The sequence below is a fragment of the Lathyrus oleraceus genome, chromosome 4 (genome assembly GCF_024323335.1).
Source record: "Lathyrus oleraceus cultivar Zhongwan6 chromosome 4, CAAS_Psat_ZW6_1.0, whole genome shotgun sequence".
Classification (NCBI taxonomy): Eukaryota; Viridiplantae; Streptophyta; class Magnoliopsida; order Fabales; family Fabaceae; genus Lathyrus; species Lathyrus oleraceus.
In genome coordinates, this window is record NC_066582.1 from 388,831,656 (window position 1) to 388,852,227 (window position 20,572).

The window sequence follows — 20,572 nt, forward strand, 5'->3', positions numbered from 1 at the left end:
AGAATGCCACATACAATGCCATGGCTTCTGATATTGGATGTACCTGCTGGAGCTTAAATGAAAGACATGTTCATGCAGGATTGTTTCAAATGACATACACAGGGTCATGACATTTGATATGGTTGTACCTGCTGGAAGTTATAAAAGGAATTATTGGATTATTCAGGATTTTTTCAGGATGTCAGACCCGATGTCATGACATCCTGTACACAGAACATTCAGTATGAATGTCTGGTGTTTTGTGATTGCACAATTAATGGCAATCTTTGTATGATTGAAGATATGATTAGCTAGCACATTCAATCATGGATTACAACCAGATTTACTTATTTTCCAAGGAGATCTAACCAGCTCTTATAAAAAGATTTGATTGGAAAATAGATTTAGAGTTTTCAAGATGTCCAAGCCCAGCTGGATGCTTCTATAAAAAGGGACTTAGAAAACCTGTTTGTACACACAACCAATACTGAGCAAAATATAGAGAGAGAGCTAGGGTTTGTGTCTATTTAGTCGTGAGACTTGTAGGTCATTCAAGTCATCCATTGATGATTGAATTGGACTGATTTATGGTTGTAATTTGTCACTCTAAAGCTATTAAGCAAGAGTGTGTGTCTTCTTGATCAAAGCTATGAAGCAAGATCAAGAGTGTGTCTTCTTGATTGAAACTGTGAAGTAAAATCAAGAGTGTGTAATTGAAAAGTATTTTCTTTTCACAATGGATTGTTGTTTAAAATCACTGGTGTGTGATTGTAGGGAAGTGAGTGGGTTCTTATATCTAAGAGTGCTTATGTAGAAATCGCACGGGTAGAGATTAGGTGAGAAAGACCGTAACTTGTTGAAGTGTACGACGAGTCTTTGAACTAATTCTATTTTAGTGAATTTCCTTCCTGGCTTGGTAGCCCCCAGGCGTAGGTGAGTTGCACCGAACTGGGTTAACAATTGCTTGTGTTATTTGCTTTACCATTCTGTATTCTTTATCCATTGTGTGTTAACAGATATTAGTGTCGTGACATTACCTTCGATATCTTATATCTGATACCAGAATTTCAATTGGTATCAGAGCAGGCATCCTGCTCTGGTTCTGGGTGAGATCTAGGGGCAATACTTTCTGGTACAATGGAGAGAGATGGAGGATCTGTTCATAGGCCACCAGTTTTGGATGGTTCTAACTATGACTATTGGAAACCTCGAATGGTAGCGTTTCTGAAATCCCTTGATAACAAGGCTGGGAAAGCTGTGTTAACAGGTTGGCTACATCCTGTCATCACTAAAAAAGGAGAAGCCACTACTAAGAAGAAACCTGAAGAACAATGGTCCAAGGAAGAGGATGATCTTGCTCTTGGAAACTCTAAAGCATTGAATGCAATATTCAATGGGGTACACAAGAATATTTTCAGGCTGGCAAACAACTGTGAAGTGGCCAAAGATGCTTGGGACATTCTCAAGACCACTCATGAAGGCACCTCCAGGGTAAAGATGTCTAGACTTCAGCTGCTCACCTCCATGTTTGAAAACATAAGAATGAAAGAAGATGAAAATATTCATGAATTCTACATGAGTATCCTTCAAATTGCCAATGCCTCTGGAGCCTTGGGTGAGAATATGTCAAATGAAAAGTTAGTAATAAAAATACTCAGATCACTCCCCAAGAGATTTGCTATGAAAGTAACAGCCATAGAAGAATCTTAAGACATCTCAAATATGAGAGTTGATGAGCTAATTGGATCCCTCCAAACATTTGATATGGGAATATGTGATGGAGCTGAAAAGAAAGCCAAGAGCATAGCATTTATGTCAAACACTGAAGAGGAAGATGAGAAAGGTGGTCAAAATATTGATGAAGACCTGGCAAATGAGATAGCAATGCTGGGAAGACAGTTCAATAGACTGATAAAAAGGTAGATGTGAGAGCAAAGGGCAATGTCAAGAACATCACATCTGACATCAGTAAATCCAACAGCTTTGGTAAGAAACCAAAGTCTGAAGAAAAACCCAAAGAAGTTCAGTGCTATGAGTGTAATGGGTATGGTCATATTAAAACTGAATGTGGGACCTACCTCAAGAAACAAAAGAGGAGTCTTGTGGCCTCTTGATCTGATGGAAGTGAAACAGAAAAAGCCACAAACCATGTGACTGCATTGACAGGAAGATGGGGGTCTGAGGAAGAGTCAATTGATGATGAAAGAACTCTTAAAGAGTTGTGCCATAGAAGGGCAGGAGTGTGCAGACAACTTGAAAGCCAGAAGAAAGTGATAGCTCAGCTGGAAAATGAAAAGGAAGAGCTTGTGGAAACCATCTCAAAATTGAAGGTGGAAGCTGTATTCTTGAATTCCAAACTAGATGAGATGACTAAGTTTGTAAGAATGCTTAACAATGGATCTGCCATCTTAGACAAGATTCTCCAGACTTGCCAAATAACAGGAAACAAATCTGGTATTGGATTCAAGGCTGAGTGCAGTTACACTGGTTGCAAACCAAAATCCAAACCTAAGTGCAGCCATGTTAAAAGCAAACCTGAGATGTCACATCAGATGTTACAACAGCAAAAAGGGAAGCATCAAAGATGGAAATGCCAATACTGTGGAAAATTTGGCCACCTGAAGCCCTTTTGCTATAAGCTATGTGGCTATCCTTGCCCTGTTCAGTCTCAATACCAATCAAGGTCCAAGCATCACAAGACTGTCAACAAAAAGCAATGGGCTCCTAAGACAAAGGTCACAAGTCTCATAGCTCACACTTCCCTCAGAGTTTCAGCCAAAGAAGATTGGTATTTTGACAGTGGTTGCTCCAGACATATGACTGGGAACAAAAATCTGCTAACTGAACTTCATCCTCATGACATGAGTTATGTTACCTTTGGTGATGGTGCAAAGGGGGAAATCAAGGGAATGGGTAGGCTGGAATGCTCTGGAGTTCCTGACCTTGATGGTGTCCTACTTGTTAAGGTATTAACTATTAATCTTATAAGCATCAGTCAACTGTGTGATCAAGGTCTGAATGTAAACTTCACCAAAACTTAATGTCTGATTACTAACAAAGAAAATAAAGTAATCATGAAGGGAGTTAGGTCCAAAGACAACTACTACATGTGGAGCTCTCAAGAAACTGGATACTCTTCAATGTGTACCTTAGCCAAAGAAGAAGGGGTGAAGATATGGCATCAAAGATTGGGCCATCTGCACCTTAAAGGTATGAAAAGGATCATATTTGTTGAAGCTGTTAGAGGAATTCCCAACTTAAAGATTGATGAGGGAAAAATCTGTGGAGAATGTCAGATTGGAAAACAAACAAGGATGTCACACCAGAGGCTTAGACATGACACAACTACCAAAGTCCTGGAGCTACTTCATATGGACTTGATGGGACCCATGCAAGTAGAAAGCCTTGGTGGGAAGAAATATGCATATGTGGTGGTGGATGATTTCTCCAGATACACCTGGATCAATTTTATAACAGAAAAATCTGATGTATTTGAAGTCTTTAAGGAGCTTTGTTTGAAACTTCAAAGGGGAAAAGAAAGTCCTGTTGTCAAAATTAGAAGTGATCATGGGAAGGAGTTTGAGAACAGCAAATTTGCTGAATTCTGCTCTTCAGAAGGAATTCATCATGAGTTCTCATCCCCCATCACTCCCCAGCAAAATGGTGTGGTGGAAAGAAAAAATAGGACTCTTCAAGAATCAGCCAGAGCTATGATTCATGCTAAGAAATTGCCCTATCATTTTTGGGCTGAAGCCATGAACACAGCCTGCTATGTTCGCAACAGAGTGACATTGAAGAAAGGAACTCCCACAACCCTTTATGAAGTCTGGAAAGGAAGAAAACCCACAGTCAAATATTTCCATGTATTTGGTAGCAAATTCTATATCCTGGCTGATCGTGAGCAAAGAAGGAAGATGGATCCCAAAAGTGATGAAGGAATATTTCTGGGCTATTCAACAAACAGCAGAGCCTACAGGGTCTTTAATTCCAGAACTAATGTATTGATGGAATCCATTAATGTTGTGGTTGATGACCAACAGACGGATGTCACAGACGATGTTGAGACATCTCTGAATGATTCTCCAGTTGACCTCTCAGACAAAAATAAGGAAGAAGAACCTCCTCAAGCTGAACCTGAAGATGACAAAATAAACAAGGGACCCTCTGTCAGAATTCAGAAGGATCATCCTAAAGATATTATCATAGGAGATCCAGATAAAGGAGTCACTACTAGATCAAGGGAAGTGATCTCACATGGCTGCTTTGTGTCAAAGATTGAACCCAGAAATATCAAGGAAGCCTTGACTGATGAGTTCTAGATCAATGCAATGCAAGAGGAGTTAGGCCAATTCAAGAGGAATGAAGTATGGGAATTGGTTTCTAGACCTGAAGGAGTAAATGTCATAGGAACAAAGTGGGTATATAAGAATAAATCTGATGAACAGGGGGTTGTTACTAAAAACAAAGCTAGATTAGTAGCTCAAGGATATACTCAAGTTGAAGGAGTAGACTTTGATGAAACCTTTGCTCTTGTAGCTCGCCTTGAGTCCATTAGACTATTGCTTGGAGTGGCATGCATTCTGAAATTCAAGCTGTTTCAAATGGATGTAAAAAGTGCCTTCCTGAATGGCTACTTAAATGAAGAAGTATATGTTGAACAGCCTAAAGGATTCACAGATCCAAATCTTCCACAACATGTGTACAGATTAAAGAAAGGCCTTTATGGGTTGAAGCAAGCTCACAGGGCTTGGTATGAGAGACTCACAGTGTTCCTTACTGACAATGGATACAAAAAGGGAGGTATTGACAAAACTTTGTTTGTGAAGAATGAAGGAGGAAAGCTCATGGTGGCACAAATATATGTAGATGACATTGTTTTTGGTGGGATGTCAGAACAAATGGTTGAACATTTTGTTAGACAAATGCAATCTGAGTTTGAGATGAGCCTTGTTGGAGAACTGACCTACTTTCTTGGGCTACAAGTCAAACAGATGGAAGACTCTATCTTTCTATCTCAAAGCAAGTATGCCAAGAACATTGTGAAGAAGTTTGGAATGGAAAATGAAAGCCATAAAAGGACACCTGCTCCTACTCATGTGAAAATCTCCAAAAAGACGAAAATGGTGTCAGTGTAGATCAGAGTCTATACATAAGCATGATAGGAAGTCTGATATATCTCACAGCAAGCAGACCTGACATTGCTTTTGATGTAGGTGTTTGTGCTAGATATCAAGCTGAACCAAAAGTCAGTCACATAAACCAAGTGAAGAGAATACTGAAATATGTCAATGGCACCAGTGACTATGGGATGTTGTATACTCATGGATCTGGATCCATGTTAACTGGTTATTGTGATGCTTACTGGGATGGAAGTGTTGATGATAGGAAAAGCACATCTGGGGGATGCTTCTTTTTGGGGAACAATCTGATTTCATGGTTTAGCAAGAAACAAAACTGTGTATCTCTATCCACTACTGAAGCTGAATACATAGCAGCTGGGAGTAGTTGTTCTCAACTGGTCTGGATGAAGCAGATGTTGTCTGAATACAATGTCACACAAGAAGTCATGACATTATACTGTGATAACCTGAGTGCCATAAATATTTCCAAAAATCCTATTCAACATAGCAGGACAAAGCACATTGACATTCGTCATCACTTCATCAGAGAACTCGTAGAAGAGAAGATCATAACTCTAGAGCATGTTACTACTGAAAAGCAATTAGCAGACATTTTCACTAAAGCTTTGGATGCCAATCAATTTGAATGTTTAAGGGGGAAGTTGGGGATTTGTGTTCATGAGAACCTATAGCAAGTAAAGGAGTTTGTGGTTATCCCAGAGGATATTTCTGACTGGGTAAATTGTGTTGTGGCAAGGACTAGACTGTGTGGCTGAAAGCTATTCTGATGCTGATGTTTGAAAGATTGAAGTTTTATTTTGAAAAAAGGTCACCTTTGGTCAATTTTGACTAAAAAGGGGGAGAAGTGTTGATGCTCATATGGAAGTTGTGATATGTATGTGCCTGGACAGAAGGACAGCTATTATTGAAGGAAGTGCACAGGTGCTTAAACAGAATGTTGTTCTGTTTACAGATGTCAAAGAGGATGTCTGATATGGTGCATAGGTGTTGTTGTTGAAGCAGATGTCAGAATGACATTCTGGCTGGTACAGGTGCTGGAGTTACAATAGCTGTTATGTTCATGAAGACTGTTTGGTGTGTGCACAGATTTAGGGGGAGAAGGAGTACCCTTGTGCATTTGTGTGTCTTACTAGTTGCATCCATAACTAGTCATTCTGTTTGTTGCACAGATTTAGGGGGAGGATAAGTACCCTTGTGCATGTGTGTATTACTAGTAGCCATAGCTAGTAATTGTTTTGCTTCTGCTGCTGCTTAAACTACTGTTAAGTTGTTTAACTGCTGATAGTTTACCTTGTGAACAAAAATGACAGATATATGTTTTAGCCAAAATTTGCCAAAGGGGGAGTTTGTTCATTCTAAGTGTTGGCAGCAATTTTGGTAAAACAAAGAGTATTCACAAGATGTTATGTGTGATGTCTTAACATGAGATATCCTATGTACCTGCTGGAGTTCAAGAACATGTGCATGCAGGATTGTTTCAGAATGCCACATACAATGCCATGGCTTCTAATAATGGATGTACCTGCTGGAGCTTAAATGAAAGACATGTTCATGCAGGATTGTTTCAGATGACATACACAAGGTCATGACATCTGATATGGTTGTACCTGCTGGAAGTTATAAAAGGAATTATTGGATTATGCAGGATTTTTTCAAGATGTCAGACCCGATGTCATGACATCCTGTACACAGAACATTCAGTATGAATGTCTGGTGTTTTGTGATTGCACAATTAATGGCAATCTTTGTATGATTGAAGATATGATTAGCTGGCGCATTCAATCGTGGATTACAACCAGATTTACTTATTTTCCAAGGAGATCTAACCAGCTGTTATAAAAAGATTTGATTGGAAAATAGATTTAGGGTTTTCAAGATGTCCAAGCCCAGCTGGATGCTTCTATAAAAAGGGACTTAGAAAACCTGTTTGTACACACAACCAATACTGAGCAAAATATAGAGAGAGATCTAGGGTTTGTGTCTGTTTAGTCGTGAGACTTGTAGGTCATTCAAGTCATCCATTGATGATTGAATTGGACTGATTTGTGGTTGTAATTTGTCACTCTAAAGCTGTTAAGCAAGAGTGTGTGTCTTCTTGATCAAAGCTGTGAAGCAAGATCAAGAGTGTGTCTTCTTGATTGAAACTGTGAAGTAAAATCAAGAGTGTGTAATTGAAAAGTATTTTCTTTTCACAAGGGATTGTTGTTTAAAATCACTGGTGTGTGATTGTAGGGAAGTGAGTGGGTTCTTCCTTCCTGGCCTTGTAGCCCTTAGACGTAGGTGAGTTGCACCGAACTGGGTTAACAATTGCTTCTGTTCTTTACTTTACCATTCTGTATTCTTTATCCATTGTGTGTTAACAGATATTAGTGTCGTGACATTACCTTCGACATCTTATATCTGATACCAGAATTTCACTTAACGTCAATAAAACCAGAGTCACCACCGCGCTTTTATTGTTTCCAAGGGAAAAGGGAAAAGTACAAAAAAACACAAAGATAAGAAGTTTTCAAATCAAAACTAATAAAATGCCATAGATTACAGGTAAGGGGGTTGGTTACACAGAGGGAAGGTGTTAGCACCCAAAGTGTCATAGGGAACCCTTTTTGTGTGCATATGTGTTTTTGTATAAAATGATGTTTGCAATAAATAGAGTGTAGGGATGAGAAAAGAATTCATTAATTATATTTTTGTGTTTGACAAGACCTTCGGACTTATGCCTACGTACCAACATAAAAATGAGGGATCAAAACCTCGTAGTTCGTGGTAACAATTTCAAAGTGAATATGTTGCTTTTAACAAAATTTTAAGTTTGAAAGAGGCACAAACGGGCCTAAAAGGTTTGAATGAGTGTTAGTTCTTTTTGGATTTTTAAATTCTAAGTTAATATGATTAGATTTATTTACAAGTTGATTAAGAAAAGAGTTTGAAAATGCAATGGCATAAGCCCAAAGTTTCTAATTTGCAATCAAGTCTAAGTTTTGAAATCACAAACAAAGAAGATTTTAAAAGGAGGGAGAGATTTGAAATTTAAGAAGTGGGGAGGAGATGAAGAGACTAATCCTAAGAAAAAATTTAAAAGTTAAGAGTTAAAAAGATCTGACCAATGGGACGCAACCCAATAGACAAGAATGTCATATAGAAACCCAATTTTCCCTTGGACTTTAGAATCAAGCAATATCAATACACACAATAGCAACCTGAAGAACAAGGCATCAAATAAAGATAGCCACATCCAAGCTTAGCCACTCCATGATCTTCTTCATTATCTCTCATGTATCAGATGATATACTCCTTGAAAGGCTTAGAATATCTCACTAGACACAGGTTCAAAGTAACAGCTTCATTAAAATCATGTTGCAGATGAACTCTAATCGATCTTCAACACTTGTATCAGATGAAAGTTCACTTCTCAAGCACTTGGTTTCATGAAAGTTGGAATTGGCCAAGTCCTTTTGCATATGGAGTGTTTCCTAACTCTAAGTCAAATGTCTCCGATCAAATCCAACAGTTCACACAAATGACTTTTAGGGTTTTTGTTGTTATTATGTACATTAAGGTTAAAGGACCACAAACACAAATATGTATATACAATCACAATATAATCACAAAGTATGGCTCCAGTGAGCAAAGTGAAAATGACATTAAAATAAACAAGTTAAAATGGTATGAATAGTGACAAATAAGTAAAGACTTGAATTTAAAGTGCATAAAAGTAAATGGCTTGAAATGAATATAGAGATATTCATTCATACTTATGTTGATTTTGCAATCAACTAGCCTTAGGATATAGAGATATCATAGGTCCATGAAATGAATGAGAAGAGAATGAGATTGAGATGACGAGGGAGGGGAAATGGAATCAACACAAATTGGTCAAAGGAGGACTTTTATCAAATTAAAATCATTCATTCATTTTGGGAGATGAAATGTACATTTCATCAATCCCCTAAATCCAATGATTTTAACTCAACAAAGTCAAACCAACCTTGACCAAGGCCCAACACAAGTCAATACAAATAGCTCCACACAATTATTTGCAATTAAAAAATTAAAATTAATTAAAAAAATTCATTAAATTAAATTATGGTTGGTCAAAATCCTAAAACCTCATCAAAACACCAAATAAATGGCTATGAGATTTATCATAGGTCAAACAAGGTCAAAGGACCTTGGAGAAAAAATTTCAATATTTGTGGAAACTTAAAAGTATTTTTAAACAATTAAAAATATCCATAAAAACAATTAAATCATGAAAAATATTAATAATGATCCAAAAAATAATTTTAATTCATAAAATGAAAGAGAATTTATTTGAAATTTGTTGGTGAAAGTCTCATATTTTTTGGATCAATATTAAAATTAATATGAATTAATGAAAATAAGTCAAATAAAATGAAAATCAGAAAATGCTAAAAAATGTGGACCACTTGATCTCCCTCATTAATTGAGGTGGCAGATCAAGTGGACCTCAGCGCGCGTTCCACAATAGACCTAAGTCAATGCGCTGCAGGGATGGTGATTAAAACCAACGCATGAGATTAAAACAAATTAAAAGGATCCTATGGTTTGAGACATGCTAACGCATCGCCGGAGCTGCAAGTCCGGTCTTCTTCTCCGGTGGACCTCACCGGGCTGGTCCAACTTTAACAATCACCAAATTAAAAAAGGAGGAGATGAATTTAAAGTAAAAATGCTCAGTAGTTCGAATCTGGCCTCAATTTCATCTAACTCCAAGTATATTGAAAGATACAGGGAGTTGAATTTTGAGGTTCATGATCTGAGTTGCTTCGATTTGACCTCAAAGCAACTCAATCTTGTTGCCTACATTTGTAGGACTTCAGACAACCAAAAACCAAGAAGAATTATGGAGAATTGAGTGAGAATCGAAGAAATGAAAAAATGATAAAATCACCTCCACTGCAAGTTCAGATGGCCACGATCTTGCTTCTAACTTCACTTAGCCTTGCTCTAGATGCTTGATAAAGTAGAATTGAATCAAAAAGGAAGCACGACTCTTGGAGATTTGAATCTCAAAATAGTGGAGATTCAAACTCGATTTCTAATGGAAATCCTTAAGGTTATCTTTTAAATGGGAGGGTTTAGGGCTGGGAATTCAAAGCTGGCGCACACGTGTCCTCAATTCTGAGTGGAAGGGTCTCTATTTATAGCCAAGGCATTGTTATTTGCACCCTTGTTTCAAATTTTCAAAAGTAGCAACTTCACTTTGCATGGATGCATGGGCGAGTGATAAGCCCATGTAATCATTCAATCAGGTCCAAAATCATGTACAAACATTGCTGAAGTCATGTTAGCAAGCCATGAATTTGAGTATGGAAGATGCAAGTTCAATTATGCCAAATGGTGATCCAACTTTAAGCCATACGCAAGTCACTCATACTTTGTCCAAATGGGATGAAATTGGAATTTTTGGAAAGTTTAGATCAAGGGGAATGACTTTCATGTTGAAAAATTGTTCATTTTAAGCTTGGATCATGATGCATTTTGAGGTGGAAGTTTGGAAAATCAAACATATCAAAAACATTTCTAAGTGTCAAGCCATATGCTCACTTCTTCCACCTTGGCTAACTTTTTATATGAGCTTAAAATTAGAAAAGTTCCTTCATAAAAGTTGGAGCTCTCTCAACGTTCTTCAAAATGGTCATAAATTGGACCTCATTGGGATTTAGCATGAAGGAGTTGTGCATTTTAGAAGTTGAGGAAAATCGCTTGTTCAATGGCATGGGTCCAAAATGACCTATAATGTCTCCTCATATCATATTCATTTAGAAGTTGAGTTTACTCTTCCTCCAAACATCAAAGTTGAGGTAGACATATTGAATTTGATCATGCAACTTTAATAGCTTTCATCTCGTAAACATTGAGCAAGTTATGGTCTTGGGAAGTTGACCTCCAAATTAGGGTTTAGACAAAATGAACTATAATCTTTCACCATAAAAAATGACTTTGCAAGCAAAAATAGCTCTAAACATCAAGATGAATGTCGTTTGGAATGTCATTCATAGTAACTTTTATCTTGGAATCATTTTCATATAACAAAACTTGTAGGAGATAGGGTCTAGGGAACCCCAGTTTTGATCAGTTGACTTCCTCTAGTCAACCACCATGAACCAACTTGCTAGCTTGCTATTCTATTGACTTTTGGAACTCATGGAGGATCATATATGCATAAGATGATTAAATGTGAAGTATCCCTTTAAATATTTGATCAATTGTTGAAGAAGCTTGTTGAAGAAGTCACACAAGATACCCAAATGAATTAGGGTTTCCAAGGCAAATCAATTCCAAACTCTTGATGATTTCTTGATCAGAATAACATGTGAAGATCATGGGGATTAATATATGATTCTTAGAGCCATAGTGAACTAATTCTTGATTGAAGTCCTTGCATTGAGGATCTTAAACCCTAGATATGGGCTTGATAGATCAAAGGTGAGCATGTGCACTACTTACAAAAGAGTTAAGCTATACAATGACATGTTTTTGGTATTTTGGTTAGTAAATAATGAAATACAAAGTATGATACAATCAAATTATGCTTGGTGATCTCTCCTAATGCAAACCCAATAAATGAGGGGTAAGGAGGATGCCAAGATGTGATCCCAATGCCAATGCATATGATGAGATAGCATGAGGGATCTTAGGGTCAAGATTGGGGTCTTACAATACCCAGTAAAAAGGTAGTCATAATCCCTACTTTTATTCCTCAGAGAGTTAATCCTTGATATGTTCATCTTAACCGATGACGGATTTTCTCCTCTTTGCGGTCTTCTGGCGAGTAACCGGTAGTCGTAAATCCTATTTTCCTGGGCAGTCTATCCTTGATATGTTCATCCTAACCAATGATGGATATTCTTCCTCTGAGTCTATCCTTGATATGTTCACTTTAACCGGTGACAGGTATTCTCTCTTTGGTATTTTATCCAGTAACTGATAGATATAATTCCTATTTTTCCCCGACAGTCTATCCTTGATATTTTCATCCTAATTGATGATGGATATTCTTCCTTTGAGTTATCCTTGTTATGTTCACTTTAATCGGTGACAGGTATTCTCTTTTTGGTCTTATACCCAGTAACCGGTAGTCATAAATCCGATTTGATCTTTTACCTAGCAGGTTATTCTTACCCATTAACAGGTAATGAATACACCTCTTTTTCCTCAGCGAGTCATCCTTGATATGTTTACCCTAACCGGTAATGGATGTCCCTCTGTCAGAGTATATTACCTTCCTACCCAGTAACCAGTAATAGATAATATATTTATGGTACTCCTATGTTAAAGATCATTCTTCCCCAATTGAGTTTGACTCAGGTATTTCAGCTTTGTTCTGATCTACCCATTTCCCCTACAGAGTTTCCCTTATCCCCAACCGAGTCCTTCCATTGATTTATTTTCATGGAAATTCCTCTCATGTCTCCAGAATTTTTTAAGTCGTAGCCTGGCCTACGCATAATTCTTATCCCCTCAGAGTCTTTGTCTCCCTAGTGAGTTTTCCTTATGGAATGCATTATGCTCATGTGGACTTTCAGTCTCCCTAGATTCTTTTCCTTTGTGGCAATATGTTCCCCACGAAGATTATCTTAACACATATATCATATTCATCAAGAGGTATCTTAGGGACCATTTTTTTTTCTATATGTTGTTATTTAAGTCCATTCTACTGAGTTGATACGAAGATTTTAACCTTCACATCTTCAGTTAGAATATCCTTAAATAGGGGCAGCTGTAAGGCCCCAATTTCGATCCTAAGATTCCTCACGTTATCTCATCATATGCATTGGCTTTGGGACCATACCTTGGAATCCTCCTTATCCCTCATTCATTAGGTTTGTATTGGGAGAAATCACTAAGCACATTTGATTGTATTATACTTTTTTTTTCCTTATTTACTAACCCAAATACCAAAAAATATGTCAATGTATAGTTTACTTCTTTTGTAGGTAGTGTGTGTGTTCACCAAGGCCTCATCAAGCTTATATCTAGGGTTTGAGACCCTCAATGCAAGGAGACTAATCAAGAGACAGTTCACATTGACTCTAGACATCATATATGGACCCCATGATCTTCATTTATTATTTTGATCAAGAATTTATCAAGAGTTTGAAGCTTGTTTGCCTTGGAATCCCTAATTCATCTGGGTATCTTGTGTGACTTCCTCAACAAGTTTCTTCAACATTTAATCAAATATTTCAAGGTATACTTCATATTACATCATCTTATACATATATGATCCTCCATGAGTCCAAGATATCAAGAGAATTTCAAGTTTTCAAGTTGGTTCATACTTCCAAGGACCATAACTTGCTCACTTTTGATGATATGAAAGCCATTAAAGTTTCATGATCAAATTCAAGATGTCCTCTCCAACTTTTATTCTTGGAAGAAATTCAAATTCAACTTGCAAGGGAATGTTCCAAGAGGAAAGATTATAGGTCACTTTGGGCCATTACCATTGAACAAGTGATTTCCTTAACTTCTAAAATGCATAACTCCTTCATGTCAGCAAATCAGGTCATTTTTGTGACCAAATTTAAGAGGTTTGAAATCCCTACAACTTTGGTGAAGGAACGTTTTCCATTTTAAGCCCATAGAAAAAGTTATTCAAGGTGGAAGAAGTGAACATTTGGCTTGGTACATAGAAAAATTTCATTTATGTTTGATTTTCCAAACTTCCACTTCAAAATTCATCATGATCCAAGCTTCAAATGGAAAAGTGTTCAACATGAAAGTTGTTCCCCTTGGTCTCACCTTTCCAAAAAGTCCAAGATCAACTAATTTAGCCACTAATTGGAGGACTTGTGCATGGGTTCTACACAAGGGTTCATTTGGTTGAATTTCATGATCACATTCCATTTACCATTGCATGATCACATGACACACTTCCAACATTACACATGAGGAATTTTGGACCTGATTACATCATTTCATGCTCCTATCACATTCCCATGCATCCATGCAAGTGTGAGTTTCTATTTTTGGAATTTTGAATGAAGGGTGTGAAACCAATTGCATTGCCTATAAATGAATCCTTGCCCAAGCTTTGAACCTGCAATCCTAACCCTCACCATTAGAGGACAATCTTGAAGGTTTTCATTTGAAATTCGAGTTTCAAATCTCATTCTGTTTTGAGATTGAAACTCCAAGAATCCTAGCTTTTCCTTGATCCAATTCAACTTCTGCAAGCTTCTGAAGTTAAGCCAAGGCCAATTGGAAGCAAGATCAAGCAAGTTTCAAGCTCCCTCGAAGGTGATTTTCCAGAATTTTCATCTCTTCGATTCTATTTCAAGTATTCACCATTCTTTGTGAATTTTGGTTGGATGAAGTCCTACCAATTTAGGCACCAAGATTGAGTTACTTTGAGGTCAAATCTAAGCAACTCAGTTCATGATCCTCAAAATTCAAATCCCTGTATCTTTTTATATACTTGGAATTAGAGAAAATTGAGGTCAAATTTGTGATCCTGGGCATTTTCTCTTTGAAATAGTGTCCTTGTTTTCCATTTTCCATTGAGATGAAGTTGGACCAGTCCGGTGGAGGTCACCAGAGAAGATGAACGGAGCCCTAGCTCCGGTGGTGTGTTGGCACACCTCCTGACCATCTGATCAATTTGAAATGTTTTAATCCTGGCCTTTGGTTTGGATTACCACGCGTCTAGCATGTTGACTCAAGACCACCATGGAACGCGCACGTGTTACCATCAGAGCTACCACCTTAATTAATGAGGGAGATCTGATGGCCCTTGTTCTTTCTTATTTTATTTTAATTTTTGATTTTATGTTTAATCCTTTTATTTTGTTTAATTCATATTAATTTCATTTTTAATACAAAAAATATGGGACTTTCACCAAAAATCTTTAAATATATTTCTCTTTCATATTCTGAATTAAAATTATTTTTTGGATTAATTTTGATATTTTTCATGAATTAAATGTTTTTGTGCATATTTTTAATTGTTTAAAAATACTTCTGACTTTTTGAAAATCATGAAAAATCCTGTCTAAGGTCCTTTTGACCTTGTTTGACCTAGGATAAAGCTTTTGGCCATTTATTTGGTGTTTTGAAGAGATTTTAGGTTTTGATCAAATTAAAATGTATTTTAATTTACTTTTAATTATATTTTTAATTGATTAAATGTTTTAAAAAAATTTAGCCATTTTTATGGTCTTGTGATGTTTGACTTTCTGTTTGGGCCTTGGTCAAGGTTGATTTGACTTCTTTTGGATCAAAACCATTGGATTTAGGGGATTGATGAAAGGTACATTTCATCTCCCAAAATGAATGAATGGTTTTGATTTGATGAAAATCCTCCCTTGGTCAATTTGTGTTTCTATCTTCCCCTCCGTCTTCATCTTCATCCCTATTCTTTCCCATTCCCTCATTTGACCAATGAAATCTCTAATGTCTTAAGGCTAATTAGTTCATCAATGACCTTGTGTCAGATGAACCAATACAAGTATGACTGAGATAGATCCCTCCCTCTTGATCTTTTCTTTTAGTGTGTGGTACATTTTAGGAGTTTGGTTCTTCATACCAAATCTCTAACATGCATTAACACCTAAATTTTATTGTCTAACCTCATATAGTTATGACTTCTACATAAGTCTAACATAGAGCTAAATTTGACCCTTAAGGCATATCATTCTAGTAAGTGAGATTGTAAGTCTCCCATTCTTCATGGAATTGTGTGGAGACTTGACCTTTTTTCCTTCCATGGGAGTTAGTGGCATACTTGTTGAATTATCCAAGTTGGATCCCTTCTCATGGAAGATGTCTTGTTTTAAGGATTCATACTTGTGAATAAATGGCTGAGTGTTCTCCAAAGAATGACTTAATCAATTAAAAATCACCACTAACACTTGACTAACTCTTAACTAACATTTGACTAACTCTTGTTAATATTGTTTTACTTTCAAGTCATTTATTTTATGTAATTTAAATTTCAGTCATTTATCCTTCATTGCCATTTACATTCCATTTAACTTGTTTATGTTTATGTCATTTTCCCTTTACTCATTTGAGTCATATCTTGTGATTGTATATATTGTTGGTGCATTTGGATTTTTTTATGGTATTAGGACCTTAAAATACCTAATAACTACAAAAACCCTAAAAAAACATCTGAGGACTGTTGATCTTGATCTGAACTATTGGACTTAGGATTAGGCAACATTCCCTGTGCAAAAAGGACTTGGCCAATGCCAACATTTTAAGACCAAGCTATTATGAACTGAACCTTCATCTGATGCAAGTCTTGGGATTTGTTTCAATTTATATGCACTTTATCTTTGTGCTAATTGTTATTTTGTATCTGATGCTTTGTTCTGAGTTGATCAAAGAATATTTCATCTAATATATGAGAAGACAAAGAAGACTGCTAGCTTTTGGAGTAGATTTCTTGGATGTGGCTATATTTATTTGATGCCTTGATCTTCATGATGTCTGATATTGTTCATTGCTTATTGATGATTGCTTAATTAAAGTCCAAAGGGAAAGTGGGTTTTCTATATGACTTTCTTGTCTGTTGGATTGCATCCCATTGGTCAGATATTTTCAAATCTTAACTTTTAATTTTATGCTTAGGATAGCCTCTTCATCTCCCCCCATTTCTTAAATTTCAAATCTCTCCCCCTTTTCAAAGACTTTCTTTGCTTGTGATTTCAAACTTAGACTTTATTTTGATGGTTAGAAACTTTGGCCTTATGCCATTGGATTTTCAAACTCTTTCTTAAATCAAACTTGTAAATAAACTTAACCATATTGACTTAAAATTTCAAAAGACAAAAAGAACTAGCAACTTCATTCAAACCTTTGGCCCTTTGTTCCTTTTCTTATTAAACTCTTGTTAAAAAAAATTCACCAACTTATTTGAAATTTTTACCACGAACTACGAGGTTTTGATCCCTCATTTTTATGTTGGTACGTACGCACAAGTCTGAAGGTCTTGTCAAACACAAAAATATAATCAATGAATTATTTTGTCATCCATACACTCTATTTTTCTCAAACATTATTTATACCAAAAACACATACACACGTATAAAAGGGCTCCCTAGGAATACCTAGGACACGTTGGGTGCTAACACCTTTCCTCTGTGTAACCAACCCCCTTACTTGTAATCTCTGGCATTTTATTAGTTTTGATTTGAAAACTTCTTATCTTTGGGTTTTTCCGTACTTTTCCCTTTTCCTTCAGAAAACAATAAAAGCGTGGTGGCGACTCTGGTTTTATTGACGTCAAGCTTACCCATAGCTTGATGGTCATGAATTTACCGCTACAACATGAGAATGTGTTTCTAAGTTTTTTTGAAATTTCTCTTGCATAACCTATTTATGGATTGCATTGGTCTTGTGTTGCATTATGGATGTCATGTTTTTTCTGCACCAGTTGATTGTACTTTATTGGATTAGGTACTATGACCCTGAGCTATTTGGAATTACCAACATGGTTACTTACATTGCTTTGCCTCTAAATATTACCTTAGTGATTGTTGGAATATGCATTGTATGATTGCTTTGTTCTAGTTTTTATGTTGGTATCAAGTAGATGATAAGTAGGTCCTTATTGTGGATGGATATTTATTTAGGTTATGGATTGGCATAATCATGACCCATATCTTCTTGCATTGCCCTCTTCTTTTGAATTATGCATTGAGTTGAATGCCAACCTGACTTAGTGTATGTTTTGTACATGTTTATTTGGTGATTCTAATGGGTTACTTGCTCATGAAGTCATTTGAAAAATATTTGAAGAATCATTGGACTTGAAGTATGGAGAGTCAAGAGCAAGTCAATTTTTGGGTCAAATGGTCAATGGTCAATGGTTAATGGTCAACAAGTCAACCCTGTTGACAAAAGTCAACTGAATTTTTTGTAGTTTTCTTCATGTAATATCATTTGTAGTGGTCTTCAAATTGGAATAGCTTGTAGTTGAACGTAATGGCAACTTGAACGTATTTTGTGACAAAAGCTTCTTATAATATTCTTATATTAATGAAACTTTTTTCTTCCAAAACAAAAAATCAAAGCTTATTGTATTGTATCCTTTCCTTTTTTCCAAAGCATTAATCCATTCATCAATAACTTGAACCACAAGTAACCATAATATATAAATCAAAACCCTAATCTCCATGGAGATAACTTGGTCACTAAGCACTGAAAATAGTCCACATATTGAGATCAAATCAACCAGTTGAATTTATACAAAAAACCTTTGACCTAAAATAGAGTATGATGCAAATGATATGAATGACTGATTCACCTAAATGAATAATCAATAAGAGACATGTGTATGCAGATGAATGTAGAAATAAGCTAGATAACAAAATGGGGTAGGGAAAATTTGGGGTTGGGGTAGGACAATATCTATAAGGTAACTTGTCCGTTTTACATGGGATCTTTACGCTTATGTATGTATATTTTACTTCTAAAATGCATAGTTGTATCCACCTTTTTTATTTCGATAAAAGGGGAGAAGTATACTCTAAGGGAGAGTAAAATATACTCTCTACTTTATTGAGGGGAAGTTTAACAACTCCAAACATGTATATGTTATATCTTTTATCACCTCCCTGAGAGATGCATTGTCATCATCAAAAAAGGGGAAAATGTAGATCTACATGCTTGGAGGTGAAAATTTAAAAATCATGTTGTCTGAAATTTTGATGACAACAACAATGATTAAAGTCGGTAGCAATAACTTTCAACATGATGATGGCGATCTTCCTAAAGAAAGATCACATGCCTCACCAACAAAAGGTGACTCAAGATTAAAATGCTTATATGATTAGAAGCAATATAACAAAGATTATTGAAGCATCAAATAAAGAGTGAAAGTTTTCCAGGATATGTCTGTATATTTGTCTCAGTGACTAGATTATTGTAAAAGTAAGAAAGTAGCTTAGAAGTACTAAGGCAACTCTCACACACCTAAAATATTTTTTTCAAATGAAATTATTTTATAATCCAAGCCAAGTTATTAAAAAGTTATCCAAACCTTTTGCAAACTATTTTGAACTAACTAATCAAGTGGTAAGTTGTGCTAATCAATTTCCAAAACCTTTATAAGCCAACCAATCAATTGGAGCATTAAGTCAATCGATTGGAGCATTAAGTTAATCGATTGGAAGAATGTTAATAAATTAACCAAATAATAAGAACAACACGTTAATCACTTTCAAAAACTCTATATCCAAACTTTCCTATTTGGGCTTGCCAATTGATTCGAAATGAGTTGGCCAACCGATTGGAGCCTTGTGCCAATCGATTGGCTCATTAACTTGGAAAATGGATTATTTCCATTTTTTATTTTAATAAATACTATATAACGGAGGCACGCATCCTCTTCATCACATACCATTTTCCAAAATTTTGCCATTTCATTAGAATTGACCTCTGTAAATTTCTTTATCTCTCATTCTCAAGAAAATATTTATTTTCACTTGATATTGTCTTAGTGCTTGTAAGTGAATCTTAACTTGTGAGGAAGAAATTTTCGTATGTGGTCGTGCTTGTCATTTAAATTCTTAAGAGTGCAATACTTTTAAGAGATTGAGTTTGGTTGTTGAGATAAACTCGTCATAAAATATCAATGATTGGTTTCTTAAGCTTTTCCATAAAAATATTTGTTTCGGATATTGAGATAAGCCAAAAATCTCTAAACGGTTTGTTAGCTTATTTTAGGATAAAAGTTATCATTGGTTGGGGATAAGCCTGAAAAAATCTCAAGATCGTATTGTATTAAGGTTCATGCGTATAATATTCAAAAACTCAAAGTTTATAGTCAAAATCTCAAGAAGATCTCTTAGTACTATGCCAAAGTTGGCCAAACCTGGATAAATCTCTGGTGTAATCTCTCTAACCTTATTCTCTTAATTTTCGTTGTTTACCTTTTATTATTTATCTTCGTTGTGATCAGCTCAAAAAAACTAGTAACGCGATCTTAATCGAGAAAAGTATAATCTAATCACGAATTTTAAATACAACAATCACCCCCTCCCCCATCTCTCTTGTGCTTGAAGTCACTTGTCCAACAAGTGGCATCAGAGCCTAACTCTTGTTAAGGACTAATGGTCTCCGAAGGAAAAATAACTTCAAGATATTCACTAAAAAAACTCCCATTACTCAATGGAAAGGTATATTTAGTGGATAGAGAAAATGAACTTTTTCATAGAAGTAGTGGATCGTGGTATTTGGAAATCTATGAAGGAATGAAGAGATCCATTAGAGGGTAGAATCAGAATACTTAAATTCAGTTGTATCCTTGCATAACGGTCAAAATGGGAGACAGAATGGTACAATAGTACAGTCCTTAACCCACAAAATCAGTGTAGTGGAAGGAATATTTGATCTTGTATTGTGTACTATTTTCTCACGTAAAACCTTTTTTATCTTATCTTTAATATTCATGGGATTTTAATAGATAGGTGATG